This window comes from Chiloscyllium plagiosum, unplaced genomic scaffold (genome assembly GCF_037043375.1).
Source record: "Chiloscyllium plagiosum isolate Xiang-an unplaced genomic scaffold, Cpla_swu_hap1 HiC_scaffold_13, whole genome shotgun sequence".
Taxonomy (NCBI): domain Eukaryota; kingdom Metazoa; phylum Chordata; class Chondrichthyes; order Orectolobiformes; family Hemiscylliidae; genus Chiloscyllium; species Chiloscyllium plagiosum.
This window is the reverse complement of record NW_028270151.1, coordinates 100,895,149-100,916,994: the sequence shown is the minus strand read 5'-3', so window position 1 is coordinate 100,916,994 and position 21,846 is coordinate 100,895,149. Positions and strand designations below refer to the sequence as shown.

General features: G+C 43.6%; 1 non-coding gene across 1 annotated transcript; it reads left to right on the top strand.

The window, feature by feature from the left end:
• The first annotated feature begins 13,851 nt into the window (after positions 1 to 13,851).
• trnas-aga (transfer RNA serine (anticodon AGA)) lies at positions 13,852 to 13,933 on the top strand. Its single transcript has one exon. It is a non-coding gene; the product is annotated as a tRNA-Ser (tRNA).
• Positions 13,934 to 21,846: the final 7,913 nt, after the last annotated feature.

The window sequence follows — 21,846 nt, the reverse complement described above, 5'->3', positions numbered from 1 at the left end:
TACAGAGATTAGGAAGTTCTGCATTTGCAGTGACATCGGAAGTCTCTATCACTGGAGAAGTGTAAGGAGACTACTGCTCAGTGAACTGATATCGCACTTCCTGTGTCTAAATAAGGAAACCTGTCAGTGAATTGGAGACTTTATTGTTCAAAAGTTAAAATCAAAGAGCAGATCAGCAGCAGACTAAAACAAGTGAAATTGTCATAATGCCTTATAAGGAACGCCAATGAAGACCAGGATAGTGAGAATCACCTTCTCCACATGTTGGAATTGTTTGATGCAGTTTTCTGTGCGACGTTATCTCTCCCTTCAGGCAACTGACAAGCTCCTTGTTTGAAAATCTGTGTTGATGCATCACCAAAGGTGTTGCATTGTACTGTGTGTAAGCAGCTTGTGGAGACTGAGACTGGAGCATTGCTCACATTTTTTTTTTTTGTTTTTTATTCAAATTTCTGAGAAATGAAGAAGCTTAATAACAAGCTTAATCCCAGTTTTGGAGAAGCATTGCTCATCAGTACATGATAATCAGCTCACGTGAGGATATTCCAGAATTGATATCAGAGACCTAATTCAAACCCTGCAACGATAGAGGCCATGAATTCTAAGTTGAAATTCTATGTCTAATGCCTTTAACCCATTACAACTTACCATGGAAAATCCCTTCCGATTCGCCTCTACCCCGTAGGGAAGTAAAGCTGCTATTCTTATTTGCTCCAAGATACATGTGACTCCAGACGCACAGAAACTGGATTGGTTGTTGCAGGTCAGTTATCTAAACTCCAGGACCTCACTTCAGGAATTATTCAAGGTTCTGTTCGTTAATAAATGTTCAGGGTTCAGCCGCATTCTTACCTCCATAACTCCTGATGCATTCCATTTCACAATGCAGCAGAATTCTGGCAATGTGAAGGCCTGGGCAAACAAGTGAAATGAATTTCACAAATCCTGATTAAGATAATCTAATCAATACCTCTGGAAATTCATTGGTGTTGCCATTACCTCGTCTTCAACGATCAAAAATCTGGGGATTACTATTACCCCCAAAACGAACTGTCCTCCCTACATAAATAATGTGGCTACAAGAGCAGGCCAGATGGCAAGAAAACTGCCATCAGTCATGGGCTTTCTGACTCCAATCGCTTCTCTAATACCGAGAAGGCTCACGTCAAGTGTGTGATGGAATATTCCCCGATTGACTGAACAAATATATCGACAACATACCTCAAGATGGTGGAAAGCGCCATTATGAAACATTCGTACAAAAAAATAATGCTGCGGACATTTAATAACTGAAATGAAAGCAGAAAGCGCTGGAGAAGTTCAGCAACTCTAACAGCATACTTGGAGAGAAAGACAGTTAACGTTTTGAGGCCAAAATGACTCTTCTTCAGAACAGTACTGAAGAGAGGACATGTAGGACAAGAAATATTACTTCTCTTTCACAGTTGCTAACAGGTCGGCTGAGTTTCTTCAGAACGTTCCATTCCATGGCACTTGCGCCAGTTAATTGGCACTTTATGTATAATTTCAATCAATTCACCACTGTCGCAGCTTTTTGATTCATCAACAATTTCCATTTGACAGCACACTCCAACTCTAGTACTACTATCGTCCTAAAGACAAAGGAAGTAAACGAATGGGAAAATCATTACCTGTATGTTCCCTTACAAGCTACTAAACATCACAATTGGATAGGTATTCCTTCAGTCAGTCCTTCACTGTCCCAGTGGATCAGAGGGTTGCTCTCCTCCACCACTTCAAAACATCCAAATAGTTTAATGAACTGTTTAAACAAACTTTGTCAAACTCAATTGTTAGAAGGCCAACACTTACTGGGAGGTGACAAAACCTTCACAAAAATCGAACGCTTAAGCTACAGAGTTAAGAGGAGCAGTTTGGAAATATGTATCCCTGTGTTCTTGCGGCAGATTCATGTCATCAGACATTTGAGATAGGCTGAGTCAGCAACTTGCCATGAATAGAAATGTTGAATTTGGTGATGCATTTTCACTGGAGGTATTTTCCAGCCATGATTCTGTTTCAATTAAATTTGCATAGTCGTTAATTCCAATTGAGATGAACACTTGCCAGTTAACTTTGACACAGATACTCAGCGTGAATCCAACATTCACCATTTTACTAGCAAGCTGCTCAGTTGAACCATGTCTTACGCTGTTAAAGTACCGACATTATGAAATAGAATCATACCACCCCTACAGTGTGGAAACAGGTCATTAGGCCAAGGAGTATTCCACCCACAGCAATTTACCTTCCCTATTCCTTTGCACTGCTCCTGACCAACACATTCTGGAGAATGAGGTACAATTTAGCATATCCAATTTATGTAACCTGCATGTCTTTGGACTGTAGTAGGAAACTGGAGCAACCCGAAGAAACCCATGCAGACCCAGGGAGAATATGCGAACTCTAAACGGTCGCCTGAGGCTGGAATCGATTCCAGGTCCTTCATGCTGTAAGGCAGCAGTGCTAACCAACGAATCACAAAAGCAAACTTCAAACTTTAGTGGAGCCATTCTTCCGAATAAGCCTGATATCAAAGACTTACACTTTTCTACAGCCATTTTGCAGCAAAAGGTAGACATAAGTAGACTAGACAAACTCCAGCACGTGGCTGAAGGTGATCAGTTAAAGGATGGATGTTTTATCATCATTTATGAGCAGCTGACTAAGCTGCGCTACTTAAAGGCTGCAGCAGGAAGTCCTCAATCAAATATGTTCTTCTTACCATTCGTCCTGCTAAGACTGCGGTATTTATCTTCATTTAGGCTATGTTATATATTTTCGGTAACACCATTCTCCTGTTAGAAGGCATCCCCCGAGATTTAATTCAATGACTTTGCCTGTTTGAAGTTTGTAAAGTCTCTCAGATACTGCCAAAACCTCTTCAAGAGGCTTCCCCTCCCAGAATCAGATCTTGCCTCGAACTTCCCCTCATTGTCAGTCCTACTCCATAGAAACTAACTGGAGACAAATACATGCATGATGTCACCGAACAGGCCATCACCGCGCTCCACTCTCTCCCAGGGAGCAGCACGGCTCAGCGATGGTGATCGATGCCTTACAAATCCACTTGGGATGATGGGAAGAGTGGTTGTCATCTACCTATCCACGATCAAAATGAACCTGAATCTGAGAAGTTACCATTCCAATCAGTTTGAAGTACATGCATTAAATGTAGATAAATGAGACTAATTCGACTGTTTATGATATAGATTAAGAAACACAAGACTTGATCTTAATGGTAAAAAGCTGTGATTTCCGAAGCGTGAACACTGAATGCACAACTTTAAATTGCATAAGTGCAGACTTCGAGGTGTAGCTCCTGTGTGAGAATTGGAATATCATTTGCAGACATTCAAAACGACACCTGGAAACATTATTTATCTTTCGGACTGTCTGGAAAATCGCACGATCGCAATAATTTTCATAAAATGCCAATTGTATGGAAGTAGGCCGTTCGGTCTATCAAGCCCATACCAAAGCAGTGAAGATTATCCCAACAAAAAACACTTCCTAATCGATCCCCTTCCAGTTTCTCTCAGCGAAATAACCTGAAGTCCACATACCTGGACAAGTTGGGTATTTTCCATTTGGCAATCCACCGAAACTACACAGATTTCATAATGTGGGAGGAAAACTCACGCACTCATGGGGGGAATACAAGCACCATATAGACAGTCGCCACAGGATGGAATTGAACTGGGTCCCTGGCACCGTGTGGCAGAAGTGCGAAGCATGTTTATTCTTCCGTCAGCTCACTGGGTTCAAGATAAATGACATTTAAACAACTCAGGCAAAGTTTTGAAGCATATATCGTCCCTTGAAGTATGTTTTTCTTTGAAATGGAACCACATTCCAAAGTACATGCATTGCAAAAGAACCGCTTGAATCTTAAGATTTCATCACGAACAACAACGAGTTCAGAATTACATGCGGCAGCAGGAGTAAATGAGCTTGAACATAGTGTGGAGGGGAAAGTGCGTGTAGTGGTGTTTCCATGTACCTGCTGTGGAGGTTGCGGTTTTGGACTTCGATGGACCAATTCAGAAATCACACCAGGTTATAGATTCACATGTTTATTTGAAACAACAAGATTTCGGAACAGAGCCCTTTCGTTAGGTGAAGTGGGAGGGAATAACACAGAACACTGAATTTAAGGGAAGAGAGATCAAGGGCCGACAGATCAAAATATCAGGCAAATTGTGGGAGCGGTGTGTCAACGACTTAGTCTCTGCAAGTGAACAAGAGTGTCAGACAGTGTGAGTAATGTGTCAATAACTGAGTGCCAACAGAATGATTGACCTATTATCCAACAAAATGAGGCAGAGAGATAATCACAAACCGTTAAAATAAAGTCGTACTGGAGACAAATCAAGGCACTGGAATGACATGGAACAGAAACAGAAGCAACTGGAAAACAGCTCCACAACAAAAACACCAGAGGAAGGGTAACCAGTTCCGAAACATTAACTCTCATGTTCCTCCACAGATGTCCCCAGACCAGCGAAACACCTGCCCCCTTCGCCACGATGCCCCAGTCTCGTTCCCGCACCCCGCCCAGTAACCCTTGCCCTTGCTCCTGATTTACAGCATTCCCAGTTCTTCTGATTTTTCTTTGGCTCGAGTCGCATGCCGCGAGTCTGACCCAAATTATCAGTTAGCCAATATTGAACAAAGTGATTAAGGTAGAGAGACAATAACAACTTGTCACGGGGATGGTGTGAAAACAGAACAATAAGGAAGATTTCACAGATACAGAACAGTGTGGTGGGTCACATGTGGTGTGACATTAACCGAATATCATGGTTGATGCCATCACCACAACGAAGGTAGTTGGCGATCCAATTCTGTTTGTCGATTTTGCGTTGTTGTGTATCTCGAATGCCGCCTTGGCCGACATTTAGTCGAAGATTGAAAACCAAATGTCCTTGATTGCTGACCTCTTCCCCGACTGGGTGTGAATAATCCTGTCTGGTAACTATTATGCCGTTACCATTCATCCATTGGCATACCATCTGCATGGTCTCGCCAATATACCATTACTGGGTATCTTGTGGTATCTTGTGGTATCATTGCCTGCTGCATATGTGACAAACAACATTGCCTGAGTCACATGAGTATCTGTCGTGTACGTGGTGGGTGGTGTACCAACGGGTGATGGTAGTGTCCATGTCTTGCAAAGGTTGCGAAGGTATGGTGCTGTGTTGTTGTGGTTAATGCTATGTGAAGGCTGAGTAGTTTACTGTAAACGGTCGTATGTTATAATTTTGCTGGGTGTTTGAAGGTGAGAATTGAAGTCTTGGGGATGTTCTTAGTGAGATGCTCATCATCATCGGTGACATGCTGAATCCTGTGAAGAACGTGCTGAGCTCCAGGAAAGTACTGACGATGAAAGATACTCTGTTAGTCGCATCCTCTGTCTGTCTTCTGACGAGTTCACAGCAGATTTTCACTGTGGCACACCGGAACTGGCGATCAATCATTTCAACATGTACCCCATTATCATGAGTATATCCTTCAAAATCTTTAGGTGTCTGTCGCATTATTCCTCATCTGAGCGGTTCCTGTGCAGGTGAAGCGCTTGTCCTTACGGTATGGCTTCTTTAATATATTTAGGGTGGAAGCTGGAGAAGTGCAGTATCGTGTAATTATCCTTGGGCTTGCGGTGGAGTGAGATACTGAGGTGTTATTTCTTAATTTTGGTTTGTGGTCGATTCGGTTGTATCATCTTTATAAATGGAATAGGCATTCAGTTAAAACCACGAACAGAAATTCCAGGAGAATCTCAGCAGATCTTACAGCGTCTATTCAGAGAGAATTAGAGACAAATATTTCCAAACTTCATCTGAACTCGGTAATCTCCCACAGGCACTGCCAAACTGGTTAGTTTCGACAGCAGTTTCTGTTTTTGCTTCAGATTCCCAGAATCCACAGTTCTTTCCAGTAACCATTAAAGCAATGCAGAAACTTTTTTTATCGTTCGTCATACCAAAGGTTTCTGTTTGGAAAACATTTTCCTGACGCCATTAGAAACACGAAACGGTGCTGCACAGAAAACAGGTGCATTATGAGCATCAATCGCTGTCGCCCTGGGGCTATTGAACCAGTAACATTTCAGGTAACAGTCGAGTGAGCTGATACTTCCAACCTAACACCTTGGACGATCCTCGAAAGCAGTCTGTGATTGACCTCCAAATTCAGGCTGCCATTCCCGGAACGACAACTGTACTCTATCAGTTTTACTTTTCCGAAATAAGGACTGGGACATTCATAATAGCGACATGGGAACAGTCTGATCCCATCCACGACAGACACACCCATGTCACTGGGAACCAGCTCTGCTCCAATCGGGAACATCTCTCTTCGAACCTCTCAGTATCTTGTGTGGTATCGAGTATTTTCATTGTCCCAGTGTCCATATAAGGTTTGTATTGCTCATGACCGAGAATGACTTCAATGTCTCCAATCAGTTCTTGTCCTGGGAACATCAGAATCAATGTCCCGTCCTCTTAAAGAACGGGAAGTTGTCCTGACTGATTCCTATCAGTCTGACAATTCACCCTTCTTCATTCTCCTCTGAGTCCTTTTCCCAAAGAGTTTCTGAAGATTCACGAAGCTGGAGACTGGGTGACGTGCTTTGCCTTCTTCACATTTTTTCACCTGACAAGTGACAATATTTTCCCAAATTCTGTTCACAATCGCCTGTATTTCACCATGTCCAGGGATGAGATGTCCCGTTGTGGAGAGATTCCCGATGTTGGTGAGTTTCGCTTTGGAGCAAAGATGGTTTGTCAGCAATATCTTGCGGCTATTTATAATGATGGGAAAATTAATGGTGGGGATTGGTTCTTCGACGAGCGGGGATGAAGTGTTGTCACTGACCAGAGTTAGTGAACGGAGGACTGGGGTAAAAGGAATCTATTCAAAAGCAGCACTTCAGCACAGTACATTCAAAGAATACTGCAAAGTCTCGATGGGTTTGGCAGTAACTGTGAAAAGAGAAACGGAGATAATGTTTTAAGTGTGTTGCGTTTTTGATTAAAAACTTGAGTTTGCTAAGTCTAATCAACTGACTGGTCTTGTTTGTTGAGACGAGATTTCTGAACTGTGAGTGAAAACTCGTCCTGCATGACATCACTGAAAACGGAGCCAGCAGAATTCGAACCTGTGGAGGGAAGCCCCAATGGATTTCTAATCCATCACGTGTATCACGCGGCCATGACTACACGCATGCAATGCTGCCTTAGTATGTCTTGTGTAACGGAAAGTTCCAACCTGAAACACCAGGATTTGGCTTTTCCTGGTACCCCAGTATTCGCTGTCAGACTCTCTTGCTTTCGAAAGGAGGAGGATGCTGGGGTGCCAAGAAAAGCCAAATCCTGGTGTTTCAGGTTGGAACTTTCCATTACATAAGACATACTAAGACAGCATTGCGTGCATGTAGTCATGGCCGCATCAATTTGAATTACACACATATTGATGAGAGATAAAGTGGATGGGTCGGATCCATTTTCATGCGCAGAGAGGTGAATAAACACAGCACTGGATCGCGAAAGAAAAATGCCCTTGCATTAGGGCGGCACGGTGGCACAGTGGTTAACACTGCTGGCTGATAGCGCCAGAGACCCGTGTTCAATTCCCGCCTCGGGCGACTGACTTTGTGAAGTTTGCATGCTCTGCGTGTGTTTCCTCCGGATGCTCTGGTTTCCTCCCACAGTCCAAAGATGGTCAGGTCAGGCGAATTGGCCATGCTAAATTGCCCGTAGTGTTAAGTAAGGGGTAAATGTATGTATGTGTGGGTGGCGCGGCGGTGTGGACTTATTGGCCCAAAGGGCCTGTTTCCCCACTGTAAGTAATCTAATTTGTCTGGCCCTATTCACTGCCAGTAGAATTACGCTCATTGAAGTCTTCTTGAAAAAAATTCACCACTGGCAAATCTGATGTGCAAATTAGGTCTACTATTTTTAATCAGAGGTCAAAATATGAAAATGTTTCAAATATACGGAGCGGCACTGGAGAATGCAGACCTATCTTCAGGGGCTTATTCTGCTCTGATGTACACCCCCGAGAAATTGGGACGAGAGTGCGTTCTCACAGCTGAAGGGATCAAACATTTAAGAAAATGATAAGGAGGATATTCACTCTTTCAGAGGTTAGCAAATCTGTGGGTTTCCTAACAACAGAGGGCTGTGAAGGTGAGGTGTATTCAAGGCTGTGATAGACAGACATGGAGCATCATGGAGATGAGGATAAAAACGGGGGTTGAGAATTAACCAAATCAGCCATGATCTCATTGAATGTTGTCGCAGACTTGATAGGCTAAATTGCTTCCATCTGCACTCATATCTTTGCCGGCATTTGGAAGATACCGGACACCATTTTAAAAGAAGAAAAGCACAACTTTAGGGAGAGGTGGTTGCAATCAAACTGAATCAAAATTAGTTATTGAGCGAAAAATCACACTTGGCATGTTTCCAGATTTCTTTGCTAGCATGACGAACGGAGTTGATCAAGGTCGTCTGATTGTACTTGGGCATGAAACAAACAAAGGTTAGTGACATAATATTCATTTTCTTTATGTCAAATGTAATATCTTTCCTGATGGTCACAACAAGAGAGATGGTTTCCAAGAAAAGACAGAGACTAAGTCAGCTGTAAACTAATCGATGACCAAAATATGGCTCGCGTTGTTCTCTGGGACAGATATGATTTATTGATTATTGTCATCCAAACTTTTTTTTTACCATTGAACCGTGAGTGGGAGATGGGAAGCTAAGATCACCCGTAACTATTGCCATCTTTTATCACTCACATGTAGTATTTTTTTCTGTACGTTGTGGTTACTGCGAGTGCACTTGGAAACTACACCTGCGGATGACTTCTTCCCTCACTGGTCCTCATTTCTACACAAACACGTTTTACATCCTTATCTCCTGAATCAAGGTAATATGCAACCAATTGATAAATGTCACTAATACCTTGGCATTTCACACGCCTCCGTTTGTCACTTTCCAATGTAAATTAATAATTTGCCGTGTTGCAATTTCACACAATAAGAGATAACAAAATACAGGGAGTTGTACCAGGTTTGCAAACGCACGTTATTGAAGCTAAAACGCAGGTTTCTGCCCAAAATACGATCACGGAAGCATGCACCGAACCGTCAGGAAGCACACAATAAGTCCAGTTTCAGAGGGCATGACAGGAACAGCACCAGGAAAATCACCAAATTCCTTCTCTCGGCTAATATTTTGGATGTACATCTCAATGCGCAATCGAGTTTTACATATGTTCCAACAGTAATTACAACACAATGAATTATCCAGTGCTGCAGACGGTCCAAGCCCCTGAATCAGAAATACTCAATTCCCTACATGCAACTACAAGAACATCTGCCCGTGGCGTATACGGGCTGGCCGAAGTTCATGATTGCATCTCGCGAGTTGTCCGACTGTTTCTCCGATATAGTGTTTCGTGCAGTCCCTGCGTGGAATCTTGACAACCACATTTGTCCTGCTCAAGTTGGGCATTGGATATTGTTTTCTGCTGAGCTTTCCCTCAGCGAGGCTGTTGGGTGATGTGCTGTCCTAAATCCGTGTGTTCAGAAGAGTCTGGCTATCAGTTTCTAGAAATTTATTTTAATAAAGGGAAGCATTTTGTTTCAATTGCTTTATGGCATATCCTTGTTGACAATTTAGTGTGCCAGACATCTGGGAATGCAGTTGTGGGATACATATTCTTGGCAAAGAATTTGTGTGGCCGTCACTAATTGCCACGGCCAGCTGTCCCGAGTAGCTATACGTACAGACAGCAAGCATCCTCGAGAGCAGCGCAACAGTAATAGGAGAGGGCAATCAGAAAGCAGCCAGAGGATTTCTAGAAGCAGGGCACCCATCCATGGATTCCATCAATAAACACATTGATCAGGATACAATCTGCAATACCAACAAGCGGACCCAGCGGCAATGAAACGAAATCAATTCCAACCGCCACAGGACAGGAGGCTTCACAACAAGCTCTGCAACCCCAAGGATGTTACCCAGAACTGTGAGGATCCCACTTCCCAGCACCGCAAAACGTTCCAACAACATCTCCATGAAGCACACGAGCTTCGCATCTTTCTGCTCCAAAGCACTCCGATTTTTCACAGCAGAGAATTGTACACTGAACTCCCGCGTACAAGGTGAGGATGCCAAATCCAACACGATCAATAATGACAGTGAGAGCGAGGGCAACAATTTCCATTGTCATATGGACAGCCACAAACACTCTCTTTGAAAGGTACCTTTAAATATGAAAGTCTGTGCAGCAGTATAATCGGGGAACCAAGTAGCCTGCGCTGGGTATTCATATTTCAGACAATTTCCTTTGTTCACCGTTTTCACTGAAAGTGAATGGATATTACCATTTCATTGCTGATATGAAACCAGATTCTACATTGTATCTGCTCGCCGGTTTTGTTGTTGCAGTGGCGATGAGACATGTTTTTTGTATTTCTCGCATTTCCTTCATTACTGTCCTGGTGAAGGGGGCTGGTGGTTGGTCCTCTCGATCAGATTTAGTCATCAGCGCGTTGTTGACCTAATTTCATCACGAGTGCAATTGGTAAACTTCATTTTTCATGGATTATTGCTGTTCCGTTTTGTTTTATGTTTGTTGAGCACTTCCTGTGACTTGGCAATGCACTAAATCTCCAGGTTGTCCTGAATTGCTTCGCTGCTATTTCTCTGAGCAGTTCATGACATAATCGGCTTGCACTGCAGCAAAGGCAGCATGAATGCTTCGGTGTGTCTGACAATGGTCCACCCTTTCTGTTTTGCTTCTGTTCCACATGAAGAGCTGTCAGTTTCTGGATTCGTTGGAGAGCTGAGGGGGGTAACATTATCCTTGCGGAATTATTCTTCAGTCAAACTCTTTGATGGCAAAGTTGGGAAGGTGCCAAACGAATGGTCATTGGCAGCAAAAGTCCGGAAAGACCCTCATTGCTGGGTCAACTCGTCCCATCCACCCTCCAGAAATATAGACAAACGCGCTGACTGCATAACAAACAGAGTGCATTTTTTGCAAATGGTCCAATAAAACTGGTGTCAGCTGCGGGAGCACACCAAAGATGCCGAGCACGGAAAAAGACCCTACTATCGAACCTGTCCCTGCTGAACAGATAACCGAAATTAATTGAACCATGTTTGCCAAAATGTGTTCCTTATATCTCCGAACGCTTCCTGTCTATATACCCATTCGGATGCCATTGAATTTGCGTTAACTGTGGCAAATCATTCTGCACACACAAAAATGTCTGAGTGAACTCGCTGAGTTTCTGCATGACACCATGACCAGACTTTGGGCCAAATTTGGAAACTGCGACTAGACTAGATGGCTCTCTGATTCGCCGCAATGAACAATGGGCGGAATGGCCTTTTCCCACTTTGTAAACCTTCGAAGACAAGTTGAAAATAATCTGCAACGAAAATGTTCTTGTGAGGATTTACTTGTGAGGATTCGGTACTCTCAGCAGGTGAAATACTGCAGAGTGTGAAAATAGATAAGTCAGCTGGGCCGGATGGGATCTATCTGATGTTGTTTAGCAAATGCACTGCAGGTAGGTACAAATCAAGCTGATGCTAACAACGGCTCGTTTTGAGCCGCTAATTTGCAGTGAAGTGGCAGCGCCAATAAAAGGTGTCACGCATCTCGTCTAATTCCACATCCAGAGCTCGAAATGACCGGAGGGTCTGCAGGGTCTTGCTTGGACGACACCATGACACTTTTTCACTGGAGTGGATCATGAAATCGCGTCGTGACTGTGAATAAAACGATGGAAACTTCCAGCAGAGAAGGAGGCGACCCTGAAGCAGGCAGCTGAGGACAAATGTTTCTCCTTTGCCAGTGAAAGGCTCTGCTTCAAAAATTGGAAACTTCGAAGTGAAGCAGTGTTGGTGATTACCTTCGCTGCTTGTTCACCTTTTTCATTCTGATTCCGTGAAAGTCCATGGCATTACATATCGACATTCTGCCAACGCTTGGCACGTCTCTTGGGCCAGTGGCATAATGGATAACGCGTCTGACTTCGGGTCTGAAGATTGTAGGTTCGAGTCCTACCTGGCTCGAGCGGAATGTTTTGCTTTGACTGTCGTCTACGTTGACGCTCCGCTGTGAAGCCCTTGCGGGACGTCGCCTCTGTGCTTTCTCATTTAAAACTTGCATTTGTCCTGTTGTCCATATCAAATTCCAGCTCTCCACAACGGACACCTCCGTCAGTTTGGGGGTATCTTACTGTGTGTCTCCCTCTGTGGGTGAAAATGAGCATGAGTTCCTCAAAAGGCTTACAATTCGTTGTGGAAGTGTCATACTTTTGCCCCGTTATTGTGCCATTTAAGAACATAGGATAACCTCATTGAAATTTGCCCTTGAACCATTAGAACACACGAGACTTTGGGCCAAAGTTGGAAACTGCGACTAGAACAGTGGCACAGTGGTTAGCGCTGCTGCCTCACAGCGCCCGAGACCTGGGTTCAATTCCCGCCTCAGGCGACTGACTGTGTGGAGTTTGCACGTTCTCCCCGTGTCTGTGTGGGTTTCCTCCGGGTGCTCCGGTTTCCTCCCACAGTTCAAAGATGTGCAGGTCAGGTGAATTGTCCATGCTAAATTGTCCATAGTGTTAGTTAAGGGGTAGATGCAGGGGTATGGGTGGGTTGCACTTCGGGGGGTCGGTGTGGACTTGTTGGGCCGAAGGGCCTGTTTCCACACTGTAAGTAATCTAATCTAAAAACAGATGGCTCTCTGATTAGCCGCAATGCACACGGACGGAATGGCGTTTTCCCACAATCTGCAACGGAAATGTTCAGAAAGGGTGTTTTATTTACATCAAATACTATAGTATTTATCGCTTTGTCTTGTTATTTACTTGTGAGGATTCGGTACTCTCAGCACCGTGGCCCGGATCGTATTCCCGCTCATGGAATGGTTGCATTGTTCAGCAAACATATCGGTGTACCAGTACTTCTGCCGATTTATCCGATGCTGGCATGTCATTGGTTTTGTCCAAAACATTATGAAGGTTAACATAAAACAAATAGCTGCAGTTTCTGGAAATCTGATCAAAAAACGAAAATTCTTTGCGGAACGCAGCAGGACTGGCAACAGAAAGGTCTACTTGCCTGCTCTTCGGATGCTGCCTGACCTGCTGTGCTTTTCCAGCATCACTCTGATCTAAAATCTGGTTTCCAGCATCTGCAGTCCTCACTTTTGCCTAGTTCCTTCAGTGTCGCTAGTTCCCAATTCAAGAACTCCATCTCTAGCGGTTTCATGTCTGTACCTCCATGCTGAGGAGTTGAAGATTGAAGAAAAGTAACTCACCCCTCCATCTCTGGGGTAATTAGGGACTGAAAATGAATCGTGTCACATTGGAATATATCTAGATGCGACTTAATCTTTGTCTTTTATTGGGAACCATCTCTTTCATTGTAACCATCAGGAAAGAACATTTCGTTCGCCAGAAAAAGAAATGAATATGTCACTTACCTTTGTTTGCTTCAGGTCCAAGAATACTCAGATCAATAGCTCCCTTGCTTACCTCTGCTGGTCATGTTCGCAAAGAGATCTAGCAAATTGCCAAGTGTGATTTTCCTTTCAATAAATAATTTTGACTCAGTTTGGCTGCAAATATTTTTTCCTACCTTTGTGCTTTTCTTCTTTTACATTGGTGTCTCGCACCTTACAAATGACAGCAAAGGTATGAAAGGAGATGGAAGCATTTCGCTCATCAGTCAGCCAGAGCTTTCAATGAGATCACGGCTGATTTGATCAATGCTCAACCCTGCTGCGCTGTATGTAGTCATGGCCGAGTGGTTAAGGCGATGGATTAGAAATCCATTGGGGTTTCCCCACGTAGGTTCGAATCCTACTGACTACGTTATGAATGCTTTCCTGCTGGAACAATTTTCGCTCAAAGTTCAGAAAACCTATTTTACAAACTAGTCCGGTAATTTGATTAGACTTGGGAAACTCGAGTTCTTCATCAGAAATGTACCATATTTAAAACATTATCTCTGTTTCTCTTTCCAGATACACTGCTCGACACATCGGGTTTCTGCAGTTGTTATTGAACTTCCTAAACAGAAGTGCTGCTTTTCATTAGATTCCTTTAATCCCTGTCCTCTGTTCTCTGACTCGGGTCAGTGGCAACACTTCCTCCTGCTCGTCAAAGTGCTCATTTCCCACCGCTCCCTCTCCCATCATTGCAAACAACCGCAGGAAAATGCCACTTAACCATCTTTGTTCACTTTGTTCCAAAATGAAACTCACCAGCCTCAGGAATCTCTCCACCAAACGGGACTTCTCATCCCTGGACATGGTGCAAGCCAGAGGATTGTGAAGAGATACTGTGAAAATATTGTCAGTTAGCAGTTGGAAAAATGTTTAAGAAGAAAACGATATAATTTAGGCTCCAGCTTTGGAAATCTTGACATACTCTTTGGGAAATGGAATCAGAGGAGGATGAAGAAGTGTGAACTGTCGGACCGAGTAGAGGACGGGACATTGACTCTTATCTTCATGTATTTTTCACATTTTCCCATATTGCTGAGTATCATGCACATGTAGGTATATATTCAAGTCACTGTTTCAGGTAACGTCTGACCCCTCTATCTCTCTTTACTGAGTGTGGATATCTTTCATTCATTAATGGGACATCGGTGTTGGTGGCTGGGCCAGCATTTATTTCCCTTTCCGAGTTGCTCTCGAGAAGCAGTTGGGGAACTGCCTTTCTCACCCATGCACTTCGATGTGCTGTCAGCTGCCAGTGCTCAGGTCTGTCTGGTTTCACTTCTTTGAGAACTTGCAGTATTATATCTGAATGGCTGGCTTGGCCATTGCAAAGGGCATTTGAGAGTCTGCCATTTCTGAGGGTCTGGAGTAACATGTAAGTCAGACCAGTGAAGATAGCAAGTTTCCTTCTGTGGAGGACACTAGTGAGCCAGGGTTTTTTTTTAGTTTTGACAGCAATCAATATTTCATTAGATTGCTAATTCCAACAATTTTATTGAATTCAAATTCCACCATCTGCTGTGGTGGGTTTGAAGTCCGGGTTTGGGTCATTGTGTGATGTACTTAGCAGGCTGAATGACATCAAGCTGTTCGTGTGTAAATCCTGAGAGGGCAGAATGGTCTCCTCCTGTCTCATTATAATGTTGATGACTGGCTGAATGGGATCGTCCTTTATCTCTGTAATATTACAGAGTGCATACGAGAACAACACATGAGGCAGGAGCAGCAGCTGGCCATTCAGCCCGTCGTGCCTGCTGCACCATTCAGAATGTGTATTGGTGATGTGATTATAACTAAACACCCCTTTCCTCTCTGTTCCCAATAAACATAGATTATCTTGTTCATCAAAGTTCTATGATACCCAATCTTGAGCGTTTTCAGTAACTGTTACTTCGGCATGAGAACGCCACAGATCACAGAACCTTAAAGAGAAAGGAACATCCCTGTCTCAGTCTGAAATGGGAAGGCCCTTAGTCTCAAAATGTGTTACCCTAAAACCAATCGCCAATCTTTTGAGATGAAAATGGATGATAATTAGGAACAGATATTGGCCATTCAGTCCTTGAAACCTGTCTTTGTTGCCATTAACACTCGTAAATCACATACTCACCAATTTGAGTCTCCACTGAAATTGCGGGAAGACAATCCCAGGCACCGAAAGATCATATCAGCATGAGACACTGGAGCAGAATTAGATCATTCATCCCATCTAATCTGCCATGGCAATTGATCACCGCTGAAATATTTCTCAACTCCATTCTCCTGCCTTCTCCAACTGACCATTGATCACTTATTAATAAAAATGTTATATCTCTGTATTAAATACATTATCTGTGCCTGTACGTGGGGGGTTTGTTCGTGCGTGTGTGTGTAAATGTCCATATCCACGTGCATATCTCTTGTGCATGTGTTATGTGTGTTCGTGTCAGAATCTAAGTTCGTGTGCACCACTGTTGCATGTTTTTGCAACGTTGTTTTTCAAGAAGATACATTGAAATTGGAATCAATCTCCTTCCTGCTCTCTTTCTGTCCATCCCAGCATTGTGTGTGTGTGTATGTCGTGGGGGTGGGGGGGGGGGGGGGGGTGGGGTGGGATTAAGTTGTGTGTGTTGATGGTGCTGTCAGCTTGGATGGTGCTGTGAGCTGCTTCCCTCCCTCTCTCCCTCCCAACTGCGATGGAAATAAAGATCTAAAACAATCATGATAGAGATTGATATAAATTCTGCATTATAAACACTGGGATTAAAATCACTGTGACAATCTCTGACACAGGCAGAGACACACTGTGGCACTCTCTGATACTCTCCAACACACTGTGACGCTCTCTGAGACACACTGTGACACTCTCCGACACTCTCTGTGACATACTGTAACGCTTTCTAGCACATCTGAAACACTCTGTGACACTCTCTGACAGACGGTAACACACTCTCTGACACCGACAATGACACTTTCCGACTCTCCCTGACTCTCTGAGACATACTGTGACACTCACTGAGACACAAAGTGACACTATCTGACTCTCTCTGCAACTCTCTTAGACACACTGTGACACTCTCTGATTCTCTCTGACACTCTCTCAGACACAATGTAACACTCTCGGATTCTCTCTGAAACACACTGTGGCACTCGCTGACAGATTGTTTGAGACACACTGTGACCCTCTCTGACTCTCTCTGAAACTCTCTGTGGCACTCTATGACACTGTTTGAGACACACTGTGACACTCTCTGAGACACTCTGTGACACTCTGTGACTCTATCTTCCACACTGGAACACTCTTTCTCCCCGTGTCTGTGTGGGTTTCCTCCGGGTGGTCCGGTTTCCTCCCACATTCCAAAAATGTGCAGGTTAGGTGAATTGGCCAGGCTAAATTGACCCTAGTGTCAGGTAAGGGGTAAATGTAGGGGTATGGGTGGGTTGCTCTTCGGCGGGTCGGTGTGGACCTGTTGGGCCTGTTTCCACACTGTAACGTAATCTAATCTAATCTAAAAATCTAAACACTATGTCGCTCTCTGTCCCTCTCTGAGACACACTGTGACCCTCTCTCACTCTCTCTAAAACTCTCTGTGGCACTCTCTGACACTGTCTGAGACACACTGTGACACTCTCTGACTCTCTCTGAGACACACTGTGACACTTTGTGGCACTCTGTGACTCTATCTGTCACACTGGAACACACTATGTCACTCTCTGCGCCTCTCTGAGACGCACTGTGACACTCTCTGGGACACACTGTCCCAGAGTACACTGGTGAGTTCACACATTCTCTCTCTCACATACACACATTTGTATACTCTGCTCCCTCACACTCACTGTATACCTGTTATAGCACCAATCCCCCAACAAGGCTCATGCTCCACCACTCTCACTACTGCATGCAGCACCTTCCCTCTCTTTCTGTCTTGCCTTTCTAATGCCCCCCACATAGTTATAGAATATTCTGGGGAATCCTAATTATGGAATGTTCCAGTATTGTTCCAACCTATTCCCAGTTTCAGGAAAACGGCTGTGCCCCAGTGTGTAACACGTAAGAGGATGGAGTAGAGATGTACGTTTTTCAAGTCACACGCAATTAAAATCCACCATGAGGCCATTCAGTACTTCAAATATGTTCCAACGTTCAATTCGTTTGGGGGTGTTCTGATCGTTTTCTCAGCTCCATGTTACAGGAAGTTTCAGTCATTCAACCGCCAGCTTCCTGTTACTGAGCAGACGATTCTCAGTCACTTCATACCCCGGGTTTCTTCTAGCATGTGTTCGGAAGACATTTCCCATGGAGATGGATTCTCCTTACAATATATTTCATCTGATTTATAAATTCATGCAACAATCAGCATGCTTTCCACAGACCATTCAAAAACATGCACTTATTTTATGGTAATCGGTATCCAATCACAATTAGTCATTCTGGTTATTTCACTTGTCTCACCTTATTGTATTCAGCCAAAGACAGCTTCCAAACATTTGTCTCATTATAAAATACAATTTCTAGCACAGAGCATTTTTGTCTCAAATACACCTTTTTCCTTGTCATTAAAATTTCTCTTGCCCTTTTTTCTGCGGCTGATTCTATGTGTAGTAGTTACACAGTCTCCCACTCAGATGGCTGGATGGTTGGTTTGTGATGCAGAGGGAGGTCACCAGTGCAGGTTCAATTCCCCACACTGACAGAGGTTGCCATGAAGGGGATGCTCTCTCAACCTCACCCCATCACCCGTGTGGTGACCTTCAACGTAAACCACCATGAGTGGTCTCTCTAATGATAGATATTTGGGACTCTAATCTATCAATGTTAGCATTTTAACTTATGAGCAAAATAATTTATTGAAAAATATATTATTATTATAATTATATTATCGCAATAACAAAACAACTCAAATAACTGGACACAATTACACCCATGTGCATGTATATATAAAATAAGTTAAAGTCTCTAAACGGACAGAAGAAAAACAAAAATAAACAATAAGTAATAAATAAATAATATGGCTCAGCATAACAAAGTGATAGCTCTCGTTCTTCGAGAGCATGAACTGATACACATTCATACGTTCATAATTCCTAATATGTGATTCATTAGACAAAATCGTTATGGCTATATAAAAGCCCTTTTTAGAGTGGCAGGTACACCTGTATCGCGGTAATCCAAAAAGGGTTCCCATACCTTATATAAATCTCTGCTTTCCGGTGCACCATACTGGTGAGAATGTCCAAAGGGATATTCTCCATGATGAGCTTACAACCACCCAACAGACCCGGGGGATTTTCAGACATCCAAAACTTCAGAATATTTTTCCTAGCACAGGAAGGATGAGGGAGATACTAAAGGACTATTGTGCATCAGTATTTACTGTGGAAAATGAGATGGAAGATATAAAATGTAGCGAAATAGATGGCGACACCTTGCAAAATGTCAATATTACAGAGGAGGAAGTGCTGGATGTCTTGAAACGGGTAAAGGTGGATAAATCCCCAGGACCTGATCAGGTGTACCCTAGAACTCTGTGGGAAGCTAGAGAAGTGATTCCTGGGCCTCTTGCTGAGATATTTGTAATATGGATAGTCACAGGTGAGGTGCTGGAAGACTGGAGGTTCGCTAATGTTGTGCTATTGTATAAGAAGGGTGTTAAGTACAAGCCAGGGAACTATAGACCAGTGAGCCTGACGTTGGTGATGGGCAAGTTGTTGGAGGGAATCGTGAGGGACAGGATGTGCATGTATTTGGAAAGGCAAGGACTGATTAGAGATAGTCAACATAGCTTTGTGCGTGAGTAATCATGTCTCACAAACTTGATTCAGTTGTTTGAGGAAGTAACCAAGATGATTGATTAGGACAGAGGTGTAGATGTGATCTATATGGACATCAGTAAGGGTTTTGATGAGGTTCCCCATGGGAGACTGAATGGTATGGTTCGATCTCATGGAATACATGGAGAACTAGCCATTTGGATACAGAACTGGCTCAAAGGTAGAAGACAGACGGTGGTGGTGGAGGGTTGTTTTTCAGACTGGAGGCCTGTGACAAGTGCAGTGCCACAAGGATCAGTGCTGGATTCACTACTTTTTGTCATTGACATAAATGATTTGGATGCAAGCATAAGAGATACAATTCGTAAGTTTGTAGATGACACCAAAATTGGAGGTGCAGTAGAGAGCGAAGAAGGTCACCTCAGATTGACCAAATAGGCAATTGGCTTAGAAGTGGCAGATGAATTTTAATTCAGATAAATGTGAGGTGCTGCATTTTGGGGAAAAAAATCTCAGCAGGACTTATACACTTAATGGTGAGGTCGCAGGGAGTGTTGCTGAACAAAGAGACCTTGGAGTGCAGGTTCATAGCTCCTTGAAAGGGGAGTTGCAGGTAGATAGGATAGTGATGAAGGCGTTTCCTTTATTGCTCAGAGTATAGAGTACAGGGTTGTAAGATCATGTTGCGGCTGTACAGGACACTAGTTAGACCAGCGTTGGAATATTGCGTGCAATTCTGGTCTCCTTCCTATCGGAAAGATGTTGTGAAACTTGAAAGGGTTCAGAAAAGATTTCAAGGATGTTGCCAGCGTTGGAGGATTTGAGTTATAGAGAGAGGCTGAACAGGCTGGGGCTGTTTTCCCAGGAGTGTCGGAGGCTGAGTGCTGACATAATAGAGTTTTACAAAATTATGAGTGGCATGGACAGGGTAAATAGGTAAAGTCTTTTCCCTGGGGTCGGGGAGTCAGAACGATAAGGTATAAGTTTCGGGTGAGAGGGGAAAGATATGATAGAGAACTACGGGGCAACTATTTCACACAGAGAATGGTACGTGTATGAAATGAAATGCCAGGTGATGTCGGGGAGGCTGACACAAGTGCAACATTTAAGAAGCATTTGGATGGGTATATGAATAGGAAGGGTTTGGATGGATAGGGGCCAGGTGCTGGCAGGTGGGACTAGATTGGTTTGTGATATCTGGCCGGCATGGACGGGTTGGACCAAAGGGACTGTTTCCATGCTGTACATTTCTATGACTCTATGACTCTATGACTTGTATTGATCTCTGTTTTTTTGGTGCACCATGCTGGTGGGAAAGTCCAAAGGGATATTCTCCATGATGAGCTTACAAAGTCCCAACAGACCCGGGGAGTTTTCAGACATACAACACAACATAATACTTTCCCTAGCGCAGAAAGTAAGGATATATTTTTTTTCCCATGTGCATCTGTGTAAGATACTCTGGGCAGGCCCAGGAAAAGAGAAACCAGGTCCACCTCCAATTCGCTCCCCAAGACCCACTCTACCACACTGAACACAGTGCACCAATATATACGAAGCCTGCAGCAGGACCACACGCAATGAGTAAGAGTGCCTGTAGTCATTTGGCATTGAGGACACGCTGAAGATAATCCCACTTTGAATTTTGAGAGAAAATCTGGGGTCAGGTAGACCCTGTGAAGAATTTTCAACTGCATGGAATGGGTCCTATTTCAGATCAAAATCCTTCGAACATTTTCACAAATATCTTCCCATGTCTCCGAAGAGATCTAAAGCCCCAACTCTCTCGCACAGACGTCACGAAGCTGCACAGTCTTGTCTGCGGGGACACTCTCCAACAAATGGTAAAGGGTACTGACAGAGAGCGTATTCTTTACAATAATCACCTGCTTCTCTGTATCGGATCTATAATTGTCTTTTAAAATTGTGTTTTTTAATCAAATCTCTCATCTGGAAAAAAACAGAAGAAGTCTCTACTAGGTAATCCATACTTACGAGTTATTTGATCAAACAGTATAATTTTTTTCTCCTTCAAGTAACACGTTTTGGCTCGGTGGTTTGCACTGCTTACTCATCGCACCAGGGTCACAAGTCTGGTTACAGCCTTGGGTGACTGGCTGTGTGGAGTTAGTATATTCTCAACTGTGTCTGCGTAGGTTTCTTCCCACAGTCACAAACATGTGCATGTGAGATGACTTGGCCATTGCTCAATTGCTCATAGTGTTCCAGGATCTGTAAGTTGGGGCATTAATTAGGGTAAATATAAGATGGTAGGTGAATGGGTCTGGGTAGGTTACTCTTCAGAGGGTCGAAGTGGACTTGCTGGGCCCAAGGACCTGTTTCCACACTGTAGGGATACTACTAATTCTAAATCACCCAAACAAGATATCCCACTCCTTGCCCACAGTTTAAACCTGGAATCCATTATCCCCGGTACACCAATTATGGAGGTAAGAAACATGGTTTTGGCTGTATTGCCTCGATCTGACGCATTGTCCTTCAAGTTTTAACAGTATTGATAATCATTAT